Source organism: Bos grunniens, chromosome 19 (assembly GCF_055505025.1).
Source record: "Bos grunniens cultivar Pamir isolate PY7600 chromosome 19, Bosgru_T2T1.0, whole genome shotgun sequence".
NCBI lineage: Eukaryota > Metazoa > Chordata > Mammalia > Artiodactyla > Bovidae > Bos > Bos grunniens.
The window spans coordinates 3944882-3964601 of record NC_141183.1 but is presented as its reverse complement, the minus strand read 5'-3'; the positions used below and the strand labels follow the sequence as shown (position 1 = coordinate 3964601).

The window sequence follows — 19720 nt, the reverse complement described above, 5'->3', positions numbered from 1 at the left end:
TCAACTGTGTCCGACTCTTTGCACCAGTCTCCTCTGCCCATGCGATTCTCCAGGCAAGAATACTGGAGTGGGTCGCCGTGCCCTCCTCCAGGGGATCTTCCCAATGCAGGGATCGAGCCCCCGTCTCATGTTTCCTGCATTGTCAGGCAGGTTCTTTACCGCTAGCGCTGCATGTAAAGCCTGGGCTGAGCATTCTTTGTCATTAGTCTCTGAGGAGGAGGGGTGTGAGTAACAACTCCAGGCACGAACATTTTCAAAAGAAGCCCAGTTGTCTGTTCTGGATTGACCCGGAATGGAGACAGGGCGTTCTGTGCTCAGCATGAGCTTGAGCACGAACTCAGTCGTGTCTGACTCTCTGAGACCCCCTGGGCTGCAGTCCTCCAGGCTCCTCTGGCCGTGGAATTTTCCAGGCAAGAAGACTGGAGTGGGTTCCCATTCCCTTCTGCAGGGGATCTTCCCGACCCAGGGATTGAACCTGCGTCTCCTCCTCTGGCAGGCAGGATCTTTACCACTGCCCCACCTGGGAAGCCCAGCATGATAGCAAATCAGCTTGTGTCTTGAAAGTCAAAGAACAGGAAATTAATCTACTTTGTTAAAGTCCATTGATCTGTCTGTGCTTGTCTATTTTGCACTTGGCAAGCACGTTGATTTGCCTTTACACCTGAGATGGACCCTCAGAAAGAAGGATGGAGACGTGAGGAGGAAAATACCACTTTCCTTTCCTGGGTGGCCCTCACCGTCACATCTCCTCCCCTCTCTCTGGACACAGCAAGCTCAGAGGGCTTCGCCCAGCCTTCTCAAGCAGGGCTTGCTGTGTGGAGCCCTACGGAGAGGGCGGCTGGAATGTGGATGATGTTTCTCTGAGATAAGTTCAGTTCTGGCCCATCTTTTCCCTGCCATCTGAAGCTGGTTTGCTGTTGTACAGAGATCAGAGCAGTAATCACATGACTTCTGGCTGTCTTGCTAATCACCAGTGGCTACTGGAGACTGTGCCTAGGAAGTCTGCCCCCGCTCTTGCCTTCTGTGGGCAAAATGGTGTGAAAAGAGACAAGAAATCTAGTTCCTTTAAGAAACATCAGCAGTTACACATCCCCATGGGTATCGTCCCCTTCAACCCAGCCCCTTTAAAGTTTATTATTCACAAGCATTTTGGGCCCTCCCTCCCCCCACTTTTTCAGAATTGCCCTTGGAGCCTGAAGCACATTCCTTAAATAGTTCAGTATCTGCGAGCATATTTGACTTTGCCCACAGTCAATTATCTTTCCAAGCCTCCGCTGGGGAATCCCATTCAGATCTCAGCATTCTAGCTGCCGGCCCAGAAAGTCACGGGACATCATAAGCTGTTTCTCAAAACCCAAGAGGATCAGGAGTATGGCCTGGGAATGTCTGGGGTTTCTTCATCACTGACATGAACGCCGAGATTCTCTGCACCATCAGGCTGGGCCCGAACGTGCATTGCTGAGGTCCGTGTCCGGCCAGCTTGGCTCCACAAGGTGCGGTTATGTTCAGAGGGGGAAGGTTGGTAGGCTCCTGTCTTCCTGATCTTCCTAAACAGTGCCCGTGGGGGTAACAACAGACGGGAAGAAAGGGAACTAAGACAGAGAGAAGAAAAGAAGAGAAAACGGGGAGAGAGAGGGAAAGGAGGTCTTGAGAGAGTGCTGGTGGGAAGGCGGGGAGAGATGGGTCAGCAACAGCCCCTGCGTCTTACTCAGTAGCATCGCTTCCAAGCCCAGAATTTGGGGACTGGTTTGGGTGATGGTTAATTTTACGTGTCAAGGATGACCAGGCTGCAGGGTTCCAGATCATTGGGAAAACATTATTCTGGATGTTTCCATGAGGGTGTTTCTGGATGAGTTTAAAGTTTAAAGAAGATGGCCCTCCCTGTTGTGGGTGGGCCTCATCCAATCAGTTGAAGACTGAACAGAACATAAAGGTTGACTTTCCCCGCCTCCTCCTGACTGCCTTAAGCAGGGACATCATTGTTGTCATTTTGGTTTTTTGTTTGTTTTTTGTTTCCTGCCTTTAGATTCAAACTGGAACTCTAGCTCTTGCTGGGTTTCATTCCTGTTGGACTGAAACCAACCCCATTGACTCTCCTGGGTCTAAAGCTCAAAGGTCACAGATCTTGGGACTTTTCAGCTTCTACAGTCATGTGAGCCATTCCCTCATCCGTCGTGGCTCAGATGGTAAAGAATCTGCGGGTCGATGCAGGAGACCTGGGTTTGATCCCTGGGTTGGGAAGATCCCTTGGAGAAGGAAATGGCAACCCACTACAGTATTCTTACCTGGGAAATCCCATGGACAGAGGAGCCTGCTGGGCTGCAATCTATAGGGTCTCAAAGAGTCAGACACGACTAACACTTTCACTTTACTTTGATCCCTCATAATGGTACTATGAGGGATCCCATGGGATCGCAAAGAGTCGGACATGACTGAGCAACTAAGGCACTCATAACAAAGCTCTGTGGAGAGACAGATACAGATACAGATGTCTATGTGCTTCTGATGCTCTGAAGAACTGACTCACCCAGTGTGGCTACTTATAATGACCTTGTGTTCTGGAGTTTTGTGAACCTTGGCCTTCATCAATCTCCATCACCATATTAATGAATCTTGGCGGATGAGAAACTCTAATCTCTTGTCAGAAGGGGTGGGGGGAGTGGGCGGCGGGCAAAGAACAGGACCGGGGAGAGCTAATTGTGATTGCCCCGTCTGTGCCCGGGGGGCCCCGGGATTAGCACCATCAGCAGGTGGCTGGGGAGGGCCATCTGAACCGGAAGAATCTTCTCCCTCACCCTCGCCCCCTGCACCCCTATTCTGTTGGGGATCATTACAGATTTTTTAACTCTAACTGTGGAAACGAATGCAGCTGCTCTTTGTAATTGTTTGTGAAACTGAGTTAAAGGGAGGTTGCTGTGGCACTGCAGGTGCAATCATTAGACGCGGAGATGCTGTGTAATTGACCTCATTTCCATGTGAATGTCCGTGGCTTACGCGGCGCTCGGAGAACTCCGCCATGATCATTACACGTACAGTCAATCCAATTAGACAAAGGTTCCCACACTTAGGGAGGGATGGGCACAACCCACGAGGCTAGGCTTCTCTCAAGGTCTCTAGTTAAAAGTCTCAAAATAAACAACGGTGGCCTAATTAATAGTATGGCAGGGTCGGAGGGACACGCCAAGGAGCTACTTATGCGTCTGGAGCCCCGTCCTGGGGAGCCGCTGAACAGAACCCGCCTTTGTCCACACTTTCCGTGGCTTAGAGATGCTCACGGTTGGGGGAGAGGGGTCTGGTGAGTAGCCCCCACCCTCTCTCTCCTCACCAACTCCAGTTGCCCAAGAAGAACCAAAATGCCTAAATGGCCTTATTTTGGTTTATGTTAGCCCCTTTACGTTCTTGGAACAGTTAGACAAAATAACAAAAAACAAAACAAAATTTAAAAAGATGGTTCTCAAAGAAAGTTGATAGGGTGGGCGAGATTTTCCACAATATTTTCTCAAAGCCGCAGCTAGAGGGCACCATTGGGGGATGTTTTCCGGGGTGTCCCAGTTTCATTGACTGACTTCCTTTTCTTAAACTCTGCAATACTGCCCAGGAGACATCTTGTTGTAAACATTTTGCCATAACATGTGTGCTATGCATGTCCATCCTTTCTCAAGTCTCTAGTGAGCTCCTTGAAGGTAGACCGTGTATCTTAGAATTCTGTTATGTCCCCAGAGATGGCTAGCCCCATGCTGGCCACTTCAGGGGAGCCCAGTAAACACTTGGGGGTAACTGACTAGGGCTTCCCAGGCGGTGCTACTGGTCAAGAACCCACCTGCCAATGCAGGAGATGTAAGAGATGTGGGTTCGATCCCTAGGTTGGGAAGATCACCTGGAGAAGGAAATGGCAACCCACTCCAGTATTCTTGCCTGGGAAATTCCAAGGAGAGAGGAGCCTGGTGGGCTACAGTCCATGGGGTCGCACAGAGTCGGACACGACTGAAGTGACTTAACACACAGCAAACACGGCTGGATGAAAAGAACCACTATTTGTCACATAATGGCAAGAACTGATGCAGGCTTTGTATATCAGCCTCTACACAGAACACGTCAGTGACTCAGTCTCCAGAAATGCAGATTGATAATAACGGAAGTTAGGAAAAAGTAAAAAGTTAGGTAATAAACTACAGCCCCTGAAAGAATGAAGCCACGTGGTGTCACCGTGCTCAACATTAGACCTGGCTACTGAAACTGTGATACGGGGACCGACTGTGTTCGTATCTCCTGCAGTTTGCCAGAAATCCAGAACCTCAGGCCCCACCGCAGGTCTGCTGAGTGAAACCAACGTTTCAGGTGCTTCTTACACGCTTTTGGGTTTGACCGTGTAGCGGGTCTCAGCGACTGTCAGCTCAGCGCTGAGTGTCTCACGAGAGTACGGAGCTGTCCTGGGTGCTCCCAGCTCTTGCTCATCCTTCTTTTCCTTTCTCCATCGTCTGCCATCACTCTCTAGATTTTTAAACATGAGACCGTATCTCAGAGTAATCGGTGTGGTTCCCCCCGCCCTCTCTCTGTCAGTGACTTTCGTGTCTGTACCCTCTTACTTAGGTGTCTGTACTGAATTCAGGGGTCCCTTCTAGGAAGCATCTCCAAGTCTTGCAGTCTGGCTGGCTGCCAGGTTTTCCCTTTTTCATTTTTCACACTTACTGGATCCTGTAAACACTTACTGACTTGTTGAGATGTCCGCCTGCCCGGTAGACTCAGAGGACACCATGATTCGCATGCACCTGGCATGTGAGTGGTGGTAGGGAGGGCGAGGCAGGAAAAAAACCCTTTGATTCCACTCTGGGAAGCTGCAAGCGCCACAGGCCAATTAGTGTTCTTGGATATTTTGATTGGCTGCAGCATTGTCTCTCATTCTTTCACGGATTCCAACATTGACTGCAGGAAAAGATGTATAAAGTACAGTCTCTGTCCTCAAGGAAGTTAAAATCTCACAGTGCGAGGCTCCACATTTATTATTTTTTAGCATTTTGGCAGGATTTCTTAAAACTAACTGGCTATATATTGGAATTGTTTGTGGAGCTTTTAAGAAAGCACTGGATTTCTAGGGCCCATTCCAGAACAATTAAAATGGAATCACTATAGATGAGGCTCAAACACAGGCATTTAAAAAATCTCTCTAGGTGATTCTAAAGTGTGGTTACGGGGGGAAATCACTCACCGAAAAGTTTAGTGGGAGTTAAACTATTGCAGTTAAAATAAGCTCGGGAAGTAGCTTCTGACTGTGTGTCTCACAAAGCAGGCTTGGGGGCAGCCAGACTGACTCTAGACTCCTCACCCCCAGTCTTAACTTGAACAGCATCTATTTTAAGGCTCTATATATGTTTGATTTCTATGAATGATTTCTTTGAAGAAAGGATTTTGCTGCTTTGGGGGGAAAATAAAAGCCGCAGAAGCACTAATTTAGAGAGCACCCAAAGATGACACAATATGGATTAATTTATCGCTTCTTTTTCTGTTGTTTTTCCTTTGTCTCTCTTGATTCAGGATGTTGTCTTCTTAAAAGAAAAACTGCCCACCATGTCACTTAGCTCCTGAAAGCTTGTTGTTGTTTGGTTGCTTCGGTCTTGTCTGACTTTTTGTGACCCCATGGACTATAGTCTTCCAGGTTCCTCTGCCCATGGGATTCTCCAGGCAAGGATACTGGAGTGGGTAGCCATTCCCTTCTCCAGGGGATCTTCCCAACCCAAAGATCCAGCCTGTGTCCTCTTCATCAGCGGCGGATTCTTTCCTCCTACACCACTAGAGAAGCCCCTGAAAGCATACAGGAGGTTTAAGTGACCCATCTCAGTCAGTGGTTTGAGGATGTGAAGAACTGAGCTGATTTCAAACCAACAAAATGAAGGGAAAAAAAGGGGCTTCCATGGTGGTCCAGGAGTTAAGACTCTTTGCTTCCGTTGCAGGGGGAGAGGGTTCAGTCCCTGGTCAGGAAACTAAGATTCCATGTGCTGCACAGACCCCCCAGATCCAACCAACCAAACAAAAGCAAACAATAAAATGGTTCAGTGTAAAGACAGTATTAGACATTAAATAATAACACAGACACTTACTCCTTGGAAGGAAAGTTATGACCAACCTAGATAGCATATTCAAAAGCAGAGACATTACTTTGCCAACAAAGGTCCGTCTAGTCAAGGCTATGGTTTTTCCAGTGGTCATGAATGGTTGTGAGAGTTGGACTGTGAAGAAGGCTGAACGCCGAAGAATTGATGCTTTTGAACTGTGGTGTTGGAGAAGACTCTTGAGAGTCCCTTGGACTGCAAGGAGATCCAACCAGTCCATTCTGAAGGAGAACAGCCCTGGGATTTCTTTGGAAGGAATGATGCTGAAGCTGAAACTCCAGTACTTTGGGCACCTCATGCGAAGAGGTGACTCATTGGAAAAGACTCTGATGCTGGGAGGGATTGGGGGCAGGAGGAGAAGGGGACAATAGAGGATGAGATGGCTGGATGGCATCACTGACACAACGGACAAGAGTTTGGGTGAACTCCGGGAGTTGGTGATGGACAGGGAGGCCTGGCGTGCTGTGATTCCTGGGGTTGCAAAGAGGCGGACATGACTGAGCGACTGAACTGAACTGAACTGAGTAACACAGGGTATTCAAAACTATTCTATTTTTATTTATTTCTTCTATCAGCAGTTAAGCATCTGTTACATATAAAATGTTAGTCACTCAGTCATGTCCGACTCTGTGACCACTGGACTGCAGCCTGCCAGGGTCCTTTTCCATGGAATTCTCCAGGCAAGAATACTGGAGTGGGTTGCCATTTCCTTCTCCAGGGGATCTTCCTGACCCAGGGATCGAACCCAGGCCTCCTATATTGCAGGCAGATTCTTTCCTGTCTGAGTCACCAGAGTTGCAGACAATGGGGTCATGAAGAATCAGACACAACTGGATGACTGAACAACGCATATATAAAATATGGCTTTTAAATATAGAGTCTTATGCCTCATATTATATAACTGATATTACATGATGTACATGTGTACTATCTAACGTGTAATATGTTGTATACATACACAGTCCAACTATAGTTGACTAGAATGAGGTTTTGTTCTACTGTTAGGAGGTAGTTCCAGGAATCACGCTTTTCCCACATTTCTTTTAAATATTTTTTAAAGAATATTCTTGAGATATCTGAAGCAAAAATGGTAGAAGTTTTCATCTTCTTGATGGTCACTAAAAGGTGATTGTTAAGGATTTTCTAGATGCTTAGAATACTACAATAGGTAACAATAAATAACAAAAGAAACGACCAAGAAAGATTCATATTGGCATCATATTGACTTCCCTGATGGCTCAGCGGCAAAGAATTTGCCTGCCAATACAAGAGATGGAGATGCAATCCCTGGGTCACGAAGATCCCTTGGAGGAGGGCATGGCAACCCACTCCAGTGTTCTTGCCTGGACAATCCCATGGACAGAGGAGCCTGGCGGGCCACCGTCCACGTGGGGCAGAGTCGGATGTGACCGAGTGACTAAACAACAACAAATCACAAAACAAGAGAAACAGCCAAGAAAGATTCATGTTGGCATAACACTGGTAATAAATTAACATCAGGCCAGCCTTGTTTATCATCTAATGTGGCAACCGTCAGCTTCCGGCTAAGAGTCTGTAACCTACAGCTGACCCTCTCTGCCCGTTCTGTCTGTGGGAATCTGTTTCTGCAGGACAAGCCAAGGCAAGTCTAGAGAGATTCCTGTAGAGGAGTGTAGGACAACTCTAATTCAGGGAAGTCTGAGCTCCCTGTCGGGCACTGCAGTGCTTGCCTGATAGGAAGATGGTGAGATGGCGAAGGCTGCGTGGTGGGTATTTTCTGCTCCCCATCAACTTGGTATCCTGCTCCTCCCTACTTTAATGCCTCCGAAGGCAGCCCTCATAATGAACTTCAGCGGCTGGACACCCATTGTCCTCTGGAAAAATATGTTAAGGCAGAAACTTAAGTATCCTATTAAATTTGATATTTCTTGTAAGGTGACCATTTGGCCATCAAGGCTCAAAGATATCCTGTAGCAAAGCCTACAAGTTGGGACTTGAGCCACGGTGAGTGTGCGGTCCAATTACCGAAAGTACTAATTACCTTCATAAAATAGTTGGGGTTGCAGGGGAAAAAAACCCGAGGGTAGATATAATTTAGTTTCTTTCCGTCGGCCCATGTAAGCCCAACCTGGGAAAATATAAGCTAGGCAACACGTCTTGGTTGGTCCTGGTATTTCTTTCCTGATCCATAATTGCTAATTCACTTAAGTAAAAACAATATTTGGTCTCACAGGTGCCAACCCAAGTAAGCCGATGCTTTGCTTGGAGTGGCTGAAAAAATACAATTACATTACATTCGTGAACATTTCTCCTTCTTGAAAGAATGCAGTTAACATTTGGAAAATGACTTGCTGCTGGATAATGTCAGTCTCCTAGATCTAGGGAAAAAAAAACTGTGAAGAATAAGACATGCATTTCTGAAAGCACTGAGCTGTATCCCATAGAGAGGGACCTGGTCTTGATACAAAAGAATCAGCTTGGATCATAACTTTTGCCTGTTTTAACTGGAGCTTCCTGGTACCTCCTATTGCAATCACCCGTGGATACATCGTGCTTGCTTGTCCGCTCCGTCCAAAGAAACATCCACTCTTTTAGGAAACGCGTTTCCTCAAACAATTAGTACTCTTAGGTAGAAGGTGTTGTGTCCTTTAGCCAGTGTCTCTAAAAGTCTGCATTTTATAGGTTGCATCAGTTCATTTGATAATTTGATTTGTGGTAAGATTGAGCAGTAACATTGCTATTAGTTCCTGGATAATGAAGCCATTTTGGAATCCGCATCCATGGAGAGGGGGCCAGCATTTTAAAATAAGAATGTCTAAACAAGTTTACTGCCTCTATTTTTAGACTCGTATATTTATGTCTGTATTAAAACTCTGCGTCTCTCATTATGAAATAAATCAGGTATGGATTACACATACAAAACTCTCTAAATGCAGCTTGCCATTGTTTAGTTGCTTCAGTCGTGTCTGGCTTTGTGCAGCCTCGTGGACTGCAGCCTGCCAGGCTCCTCTGTTCATGGGATTCCTAGGCAAGAATACTTGGAGTGGGTTGCCATTCCCTTCTCCAGGGGATTTTCCTGACTCAGGGATTGAGCCTGGGTCTCCTGCATTGCAGGTGGATTCTTTACTACCCGAGCCACCAGGGAAGCCCAGTTAACCAGAAGAAAACAGGCACCTCATTTGAGGAATGGCCACATGAACATGCATATTTTTTTTAACCATAGCTATGCTCTCTCATTGCTGGCTCATCTGTGTCCAGGTCTGTCTAATCTATGCCTGCTGCTGCTGCTGCTAAGTCACTTCAGTCGTGTCCGACTCTGTGCAACCCCATAGACGGCAGCCCACCAGGCTCCCCCGTCCCTGGGATTCTCCAGGCAAGAACACTGGAGTAGGTTGCCATTTCCTTCTCCACTAATCTATGCCTATATTTGTATTAATAGGTAAAAATATATGTACTAGTTTAAGACAAGGAAGACTAATTTCAACTTTATGAGTAGGAGGAAAAGTAGTGAATTTTTAATTTTTTGGAATTACCTCATTATGTTCAGACAGACAGTGAGAGCCAGCCTTCCACAGCAAAATCAAGTTCTGAATAAAACCAGAATAATTTACTGCATTAAATAATGCTGTTTAAGGTAATTTCTTCCTTGGCCAACCTGACACAAATGTTCGAAGTGCAGGGGCAAGTTCTCTCCTTGTTTTTGTAGCAAAGTATACTTAGAGCGTGACTTAAGCAGGGCTGTCTGGGGAGGATGCCCAGCAAACAGGCGCAGGACACCGTGTTACTTTGCTTCTGCACTGTCCTCTGTCTGTGATCACGTGTGTTTGTGATTACTGGTTACTGTGTAAAGATTCACATTTGACTGTTGGACTGAGAGTAAGTCTAGATGAAAACTGACAGATGAATGCACCATCAGACACTGTCTCATGAACGACTTCATCTAGATACTTATTGCCGTGAAGGTAGGGTGGTGGGCCTTCTATTTATGTTCTCAAAATGAACTCAGAAGCCTGGTGGGCTGCAGTCCACAGGGTCGCAAAAGAGTTGGACACGACTGAGTGACTGAGCATATTTTAAAATGCAACCAGAGGTCATGTGATTATTTTGTCCGTGAAGCGCCCTCTGTTGATTCATCCTAAACGCTCGACCTGGGACATTAACTGTTCTGGGTTTGGTGTCCTGGGCTCATCCTGGTACGCTGCTTGTTCTGTGCACTAGGTTGGCTGCGACTCTGTAATCCCTCCCCAAGAAGAGCAACAGCTGATCCTCATCACGACCCTGTGTTTGGTGTGTGGATTCTTGCATTAGTGACATGACATTTATTTGCTTGGTGAGCCTTTTACCTGCAAGGTTAACAAGGTCAGTGCATGTCAAAAGCAGTTATTTTCATTTGAGATTTATTTCCCTATGGATAGCCTTAAGATATTCGAGTTACTAATGAGGGCATTGAAGTTAGGGCTAAGTATATTATTAGGAGAAACATAACTACCTGGAGAATAGCCATGATACATATTTCAGCCACATCAAACCCCTTTTAGGAAGGCAGGAAGTGTAAGTGTATGGGTGTGCGTGTGTGTGCGTGTGTGCATGAGACAGAGAGAGAGAGAAACTGGACTCCTGTGTGTATTCGTGAACACAAAACCAAAGGGATATACTTTATGGTTTTGATGTTTTGGTCTTTCTATAAGACAGAGTTCTGCTGGGTTTTACCCTATTCTAGCTCTAACTGTAATCTGTCTAAAATTATAAGATAATCTTGTTCTTATCCACCCGATTTGGTCTAAATAGGTCTGTCAAGGTCACTAGACTGCACAGCACTCCGAGGTGAAAGCGTCACTTGGGAATATCTATATCCCTCATCTCATCCCTTCACAACCTCCTTCTCTGTCTTTCACAGTTTGACTCACATCTTGGAAACATTCCAACTTGAAACACTGGGAGTGGTGCTTCTCTGACTCCCTGCGCACCCAGAGAGGAGGTCCCAGTTCTGTGGAGATCTGGACTCAGGAGGTCTGGGCTGGGGTCCTTTCTCACAAACGAGCTGGTCACACTGATGCTGCTCAGCTGTGGGTCACGTTTGCAGGAGCAAAGGTCTGGAATGTTTCCCACTCTGGGCTCCTGATTAGCTCAGATCCATTTCTACCAAGACAATGAAATCATTCACGAAAAAAAAAAGTGTAATTGTTTGGGATAAGATTTGAATTTATTAAGTTTGGGTGTTAATATGACTTAAAAATAATTCTACCAAGATTCACATATGATTGTCAGGGTCCTTCCCTTCCAAACAACGACCAACAATTTTTCCAACATGTAAACTCTGCTTTTAGAATTGTCCACAGGAACTCGAAGATGAGGATATGCTTGCTCATTCATTTATGTTCCAATTCAACAATAATGAAGAAGTGCCTAAAACATCCTCAGCACTGCAGTGATGACTGTGAGAAGGCTGACACCCTTAAGTGTGCAGGGAGGCCAAGAGGACACAGTTGCAAGCAAACAATTGTTTGAACATAATACATAAAAACGTGTGTGCTTTGAGTGTATCTTTTCTTAAATCAAATGAGAGCCTCCTAGGCTTAAATTTGGTGTCAAGTCTGAAAATGCAGTTTCTAATAAAAAATGTATGTCTATCAAGTAATGAAACTTATTTTTCTTGAATATCTTTTAACTGAATCAGCATGAACTTAGAGCTATGTTAGGAATGGCATTTATGGAATATGTTCATAGTGTCCCAAAATATCTTCTTTAAAGAAATCTATCCATGAGTAGCAGTATAATTATGGTTGAATTAACTCCATTACTTCTTACTTAGATGTATTTACCTAACAACCTATGGATTTGGATGTATGCATGTCTGCATACACACATATGTCTTATAACAAATTTAATAATACTTAACTGTTCATCGAGTATAGTGCTGGTTTATACAAATAAAAGACTAACCTTCAGGAATTCCTAACCCACACCTCATATAGAGCTTAAAGGTGAGTGACCATATAATTTACTATCTAAATCGAGATGCTTTGAGCGTGGAAAGCAGCACTATTAATAGTTACCCTGGGATGAGAGGCATAAATGGGGACTATTCTGGGGAAACCAGGACAAAGATCATCTAACAGAAAAGCAGAAAAAAAAAAAACACTAAATAAAAACATTCTCTGGTCTTTTAGTTTTTCAGAATTAAGTTCTTAAAACATTGCATTTTTTTCTGAGCATATTTGATAAAGTTCTGTCTGTATTTCAGGAAAATGATGCCGTTGGGGAAGTTCCTACTGTTTATCGCTCCTAAGGAATGAATTTTGTCCCCAACTAGGGGTACTGGGGCTTTCTGTAGGCAAAACTGGTATTTTGGACACAATAAAAAGGCTTGATCAGATCAGAGATCAGATCAGTTGCTCAGTCGTGTCCGACTCTTTGCGACCCCATGAATCGCAGCACGCCAGGCCTCCCTGTCCATCACCAACTCCCGGAGTTCACTCAGACTCATGTCCATCAAGTCAGTGATGCCATCCAGCCTTCTCATCCTCTGTCGTCCCCTTCTCCTCTTGCCCCCAATCCCTCCCAGCATCAGGGTCTTTTCCAATGAGTCAACTCTTCACATGAGGTGCCCAAAGTACTGGAGTTTCAGCTTTAGCATCGTTCCTTCCTAAGAAATCCCAGGGCTGATCTCCTTCAGAATGGCCTGGTTGGATCTCCTTGCGGCCCAAGGGACTCGCAAGAGTCTTCTCCAACACCACAGTTCAAAAGCATCAATTCTTCGGTGCTCAGCCTTCTTCACAGTCCAACTCTCACATCCATACATGACCACTGGAAAAACCAGAGCCTTGACTAGACAGACCTTTGTTGGCAAAGTAATGTCTCTGCTTTTGAATATGCTATCTAGGTTGGTCATAACTTTCCTTCCAAGGAGTAAGCGTCTTTGAATTTCATGGCTGCAGTTACCATCTGCAGTGATTTTGGAGCCCCGAAAAATAAAGTCTGACACTGTTTCCACTGTTTCCCCATCTATTTGCCATGAAGTGATGGGACCGGATGCCATGATCTTCGTTTTCTGAATGTTGAGCTTTAAGCCAACTTTTTCACTCTCCACTTTCACTTTCATCAAGAGGCTTTTGAGTTCCTCTTCACTTTCTGCCATAAGGGTGGTGTCATCTGCATATCTGAGGTTATTGATATTTCTCCCGGCAATCTTGATTCCAGCTTGTGTTTCTTCCAGCCCAGCGTTTCTCATGATGTACTCTGCATATAAGTTAAATAAGCAGGGTGACAATATACAGCCTTGACATACTCCTTTTCCTATTTGGAAGCAGTCTGTTGTTCCATGTCCAGTTCTAACTGTTGCTTCCTGACCTGCATACAGGTTTCTCAAGAGGCAGGTCAGGTGGTCTGGTATTCCCATCTCTTTCAGAATTTTCCACAGTTTATTGTGATCCACACAGTCAAAGGCTTTGGCATAGTCAATAAAGCAGAAACAGATGTTTTTCTGGAACTCTCTTGCTTTTTCGATGATCCAGCAGATGTTGGCAATTTGGTCTCTGGTTCCTCTGCCTTTTCTAAAACCAGCTTGAACATCAGGAAGTTCACGGTTCATGTACTACTGAAGCCTGGCTTGGAGAATTTTGAGCATTACTTTACTAGCGTGTGAGATGAGTGCAATTAGTTTGAGCATTCTTTGGCATTGCCTTTCTTTGGGATTGGAATGAAAACTGACCTTTTCCAGTCCTGTGGCCACTGATGAGTTTTCCAAATTTGCTGGCATATTGAGTGCAGCACTTTCACAGCATCATCTTTCAGGATTTGGAATAGCTCAACTGGAATTCTATCACCTCCACTAGCTTTGTTCGTAGTGATGCTTTTCAAGGCCTACTTGATTTCGCATTCCAGAATGTCTGGCTCTAGGTCAGTGATCACACCATCATGATTATCTGGGTCGTGAAGATCTTTTTTGTACAGTTCTTCTATGTATTCTTGCCATCTCTTCTTAATATCTTCTGCTTCTGTTAGGTCCATACCATTTCCGTCCTTTATCAAGCCCATCTTTGCGTGAAATGTTCCTTTGGTATCTCTGATTTTCTTGAAGAGATCCCTAGTCTTTCCCATTCTGTTGTTTTCCTCTATTTCTTTGCATTGATCGCTGAAGAAGGCTTTCTTATCTCTTCTTGCTATTCTTTGGAACTCTGCATTCAGATGCTTGTATCTTTCCTTTTCTCCTTTGCTTTTCACTTCTCTTCTTTTCACAGCTATTTGTAAGGCCTCCCCAGACAACCATTTTGCTTTTTTGCATTTCTTTTCCATGGGGATGGTCTTGATCCCTGTCTCCTATACAATGTCACAAACCTCATTCCATAGTTCATCAGGCACTCTATCTATCAGATCTAGGCCCTTAAATCTATTTCTCACTTCCACTGTATAATCATAAGGGATTTGATTTAGGTCATACCTGAATGGTCTAGTGGTTTCCCTACTTTCTTCAATTTACATCTGAATTTGGCAATAAGGAGCTCATGATCTGAGCCACAGTCAGCTCCTGGTCTTGTTTTTGCTGACTGTATAGAGCTTCTCCATCTTTGGCTGCAAAGAATATAATCCATCTGATTTTGGTGTTGACCATCTGGTGATGTCCACGTATAGAGTCTTCTCTTGTGTTGTTGGAAGAGGGTGTTTGTTATGACCAGTGCATTTTCTTGGCAAAACTCTATTAGTCTTTGCCCTGCTTCATTCCATATTCCTAATTTACAGCTGCATTTGGCCAGGTGCTCTTGGAAAGGGATGGCATATGGATTCTACAGCTCTTTCATTAAATCTTGAAAAAATTATATTCAAATACATTGAAATAAAGAAAAAAGAATAATTCACTTGGGGTTAATAGTTTATTTCTATGGGTATAGAAAGAAAAAAAAAATGTTGAGTCTTGTTTTTCCCTGACTCTGGATACACAAAAGAATGAAACCTATATTTTCCATTGAAATTGAAATTCAGATTTCAGTTGGAAATTGTTTTCTTTTAGTTCTAAATGCCCTTGCATTTCAAAATCTTTTTTTGATACTAATTTTTCAGAGAGCTAAATTTCCCCATTATTTGAATTTTCTGTTTCCATTGGGACTATGACACTTACACAGATTATTTTTTCACTTCTAGTTTTGAAAAAAAATGCTACCCTTATGTGATTTCCTCTATTTGAAACAAGGCAGATTAAATAAATGATTAATTAAAACTACCAACATATAATTGACATCAAAAAGACTCTGTTGATTGATGAAATTTTGTATTTCTAGTTGAAAACTTTCAGTTCAGTCTCTCTAATATTATTATAATTTCCTCCTTCTTTTCAAATGGCAACTTAATCAGACTCTTGGGTCTTATTATCCTTTATCACTTTTTCTTTTTTAATCAGTTTATCCTTCACAGTTTCTTCTGTTCTTTGGAAACACAATTTCCTTTAACAAATGGAGATAATCAATATCTTTGTCTTATTGTTTATCTCAATTTTTACTTTTCTTTCAACTTTTCTCATGTTCAAAACACTTCACAATTTTTTTTAAACAACAGATTTTTATACAGTGTATAATACATTTGTATTGGGCACTAATGGGGAATTTATCTAAACTTTATAGATAATGGGCAATTTTATGTATTGACACTTCAAAATCCATATCTCATAGAATCTGGTTTTAAAATTAGTTGAAACAAAATTAATTGAACATAAGAAAACTGTGTGACTAAAACCATATTTTTTTGAGAGAACTGAAAAAATATTTGGGGTGGCTATGACCTTACATTTATAGGATTTGGATAAAAAGATATTTGTTCATCAGTAGACTACAAGCATTGTAAATTCTCTGAATTATTAACTTTGTTTCATCTGACCCTTTGAACTCATTTTCAATATTAGATTTTTATTTGAGTTTAGTGAAATGATGCAATGGGTTTTCACAATGTTTCTGCTTTTTTGCCCTTTGTAGAGAAACTTACATATCACATATGATGATGAAATGTATTTATCTAAGGGAGCCTTAAAGTACTTGAACTAGAAAGTTTTTTTTTAATATAAAAATTTTTTAAACTACTACTTTCAATGCATGAACAAAGAAATAGCTCTTAGTATTTTGCCCAAGTTTTTGAGATTTGCCTAGAAACCCCTGGGAGAAAAGACACTCCGTCAAACTATAAAAATTAACCTTATTTGCATGTGTTTATTAAGTCATGTAGGTGATTCCTCATCAGCTATTCTTGAAAGTTGACTAGTTTTATGCGGTTTGACCATTTTCCTTGGAATATGTCCTTCAGTTAACAAGGATTCTATTTTGAAAATGATAGTCCCTCTCTTGAAACCTCCGCATGCAGCCGATTTAATAGACTGTGTGTTTTTTTGGGGCACCGCAGAAAGTGGACAGCAGCCAACCCCGCTTGACCAACACGGGGCACTTCAGACAGGAGGCGAGGCTGCTTCATCCCCCTCCCTCCCGTTCTCACAGAGCCCTGCAAAGTCACACCTGGCTGCACTCTGATAACCTTCAAACAGTGTTCAGTTTCCCCATCACTGAGATTGGTCTTTCCTCTTCTTTCCTCTGTTTTCTTCTTTTTATAATTTTATGTATTTATTCATTTTGGCCCCCTGGGTCTTCACTGCCGCTCGCGGGCTACTCTTTAGTTGCGGGACAGGCTTCTCATTGTGGCGGCTTCTCCTGTTTTGATTTGTTGTTCTTTTCCCTTCCAGGCCTGGGACATCAGTGAGAATGTTTTTCCTTTCTACGTCTTGGGCTTGTGTTGTTGCATAAGATGAGACTCTATCACCTTGTCCTTTTCCCTTTATTTTCCCCCGCTACCCGTGTCTTATTATTTTATTTTCCACCCCTTGTTCCTTTCCCTTTTGTCTCTGGCTTACAGTTGCTTAAGGCATGCAGTGTCTATTGTTAAGTTCTGTTATACTTATTATTGGTACTTACGACTAAGCACAATGATAAAATTTACACTAAATTAACCATCTCTTATTGATTTTTTTTTCTTTTTCTTTTTAATCCCCCCCCACAAAATAGAGCTCAACTGTTTTGTATCCATGATACTCAGCTCTAATCACATCTTCCCCTAGACTTTACCGTAATGCTTTGATTTAAACACGCACGTGCACACCACCGTGGTCAGGAAACTATGGTCTGAGTCCTGTCAAATTTTTACTTCTTTTGGGCTTCCCCGTTTACCTGTTCAGTTCAGTTCAGTTCAGTCTCTCAGTTGTGTCTGAGTCTTTGTGACCCCATGGACTGTACCACGCGAGGCCTCACTTTCCATCATCAACTCCCGGAGTTTACCCAAACTCACGTCCATTGAGTCGGCAATGCCATCCAACCATCTCATCCTCTGTTTTCCCCTTCTCCTCCCACCTTCAGTCTTTCTCAGCATCAGGATCTTTTCCAATGAGTCAGTTCTTCGCATCAGGTGGCCAAAGTATTGGAGTTTCAGATTCAGCATCAGTCCTTCCGATGAATATTCAGGATTGATTTCCTTTAGGATGTACTTTACTGGTTAGATCTCCTGCTGTCCAAGGGACTCTCAAGAGTCTTCTCTGACACCACAGTTCAAAAGCATCAATTCTTCAGCGCTCAGCTTTCTTTATAGTCCAACTCTCACATCCATGCATGACTACTGGGAAAACCATAGCTGTGACTAGACAGACCTTTGTTGGCAAAGTAATGTCTCTGCTTTTGAATATGCTGTCTAGGTTGTTTACCTGGGGACAGGCAAATAAAAGGAAAGGCCGGAGGATATTAATAGTGCAGTAGTTTTCAGACACTGGTCATCTTGTACAGTCCCCCACTGACGGTCAAACAGAGCACTGATGAGCTAGTCAACCTTAGTTCTGATGTAAAGGCGGAACATGACCCAGACTACTGTTAGGGGAAGATGGTACCAGAGACTCTTCCCACCTAAGACAGGGCTCTGGATGTTTTAAGTAGTTCTCAATTTTTAATGTGTGTTTAGATCACCTTGGGATCCGATTAAAATGTCGGTATTGATGGAGGAGGTCTGGAGTGGCATCTGAGAGTCGGTATTTCCATCAAGCTCTCCGGAGATGTTTCTGCTGCTGAGCTGCTGAGCCAACCTCTCCCCCCCACCACATTTATTGTGATTCTACCAACCTCAGTGCGAATATCTCTCTAGCTTGCTTGAGAGCCAGTGGCAATGTGCTCATGCTAGGGATTTAAGGATGATAATACCTGGTCATTTCTGGTAGGTACTCAAGGCTGGATGACACTTTGTACATACAGCCAAGTAATTCCAGCTAAATTTTGTCTGTGAATGTGGAATGACAACATTGTTTTTATTCCTGCATGGATTCTCAAGCCTAACACTGTGCAATCTAGACTAACTCTCTCCCCTGGAGAAGGAAATGGCAATCCACTCTAGTATTCTTGCCCAGAGAATCCCATGGACACTCCATGGGTTTGCAAAAGAGGGGCATAACTGAGCAACTAACATTTTCACTTTCTTTTCATATATAGAGAAAAGATTTTATACCCATGCACACATATGGAATGAATTTTGTTGCAAACTAGGGACATATATATGTGTGTGTGAGTGTGTATTTTAAAACCATTTTCAAAGTACCTTCTGGGTTCTGGTACTCTCTTCCCTGGATCAACTAGATGCCAACATTTCCTCCAAACAAGGCCACGGAGTTGAGAAATTATTAACCTAACAAAAATATTTAAAGGAAAACAAATCTAGTTGTCATGGTGATCATGGGCATCAAAAGGGAGCGATTGAATAGAAGTGTTTTGCAGGAAAGCAGACTTTGCTCTGGGGGTTGTGGACGGATATAAAGCATGAGTATCTGCGTCTTAGTAAATGATAAAGAACCTGTGATCCTTAGTTATATGTGTCAGTTTGGCTAGTCTGAGGTGCCCCCTTGTTTAGTGAAACCATAGTTAGATGTTGCTTTGAAGGTGTTTTATTCATGATTAGCGTTTATAATCAGTTGACTTTAAGGAAAGGAAACGACCCTGGATTATGTGGGTGGGCCTCATTCAATCAGTCGAATGCCTTAAAAGCAAAAACTAAAGTTTCCTAGAGAAAAGGAATTCTGCCTCAGTACTACAACATAGAAATCCTGCCTGAGTTTCCAGCCTGCCGAGATGACCTCAGATTTCAGACTCGAGTCTGCAACATCAGTTCTTGCCTTGGTTTCTAGCACTCAGCTGCCCTCCAGATTTTGAACCTGCCAGCCACTGTCACCGCAAGAACTCCTTAGAAATAACTATGTACATGATCTCCTATTGGTTCTGTTTCTCTAGAGCACCCTCACGAATATAGTGCCCACCTCTCTTTAACCTAAGTCTTAGGCTTCCTCTCTCTCCATTCCCGTGGGTGATTGTCTTCCTTAGAATATGTTAACTGAAATAATAACACTTCAGTTCACTAAGGAATGTACCTTGCATCATTCTGCAAGTATGATACTTATATACTGTGCATGGATGATTCTTGGTCCCAGCACACCCCAGAGAGGAGGAAGTCCTCACAGGTATATTCAGAAACTGGAGGAATGAGGAAAGAGGCATGAGAGAAGATAAAATAATAAAAGAATGAAATAATCAAGTGTTCCAGGATATAACCAAGTGTTCAGTATCAATCATAACCTG

The 19720-nt window shown here is 43.4% G+C and overlaps 1 long non-coding RNA gene across 2 annotated transcripts; it reads left to right on the top strand.

Annotated features, from left to right (window-relative positions):
* Positions 1-1233: 1233 nt before the first annotated feature.
* LOC147350970 (uncharacterized) lies at positions 1234-12898 on the top strand. 2 transcript variants are annotated; one of them, XR_015146783.1, is made up of 4 exons: positions 1234-1493; positions 10305-10445; positions 10984-11177; positions 11414-12898. It is a non-coding gene; the product is annotated as an uncharacterized LOC147350970 (long non-coding RNA). The 2 variants fall into 2 exon arrangements; XR_015146784.1 differs by lacking the exon at positions 1234-1493 and adding an exon at positions 8259-10048.
* Positions 12899-19720: the final 6822 nt, after the last annotated feature.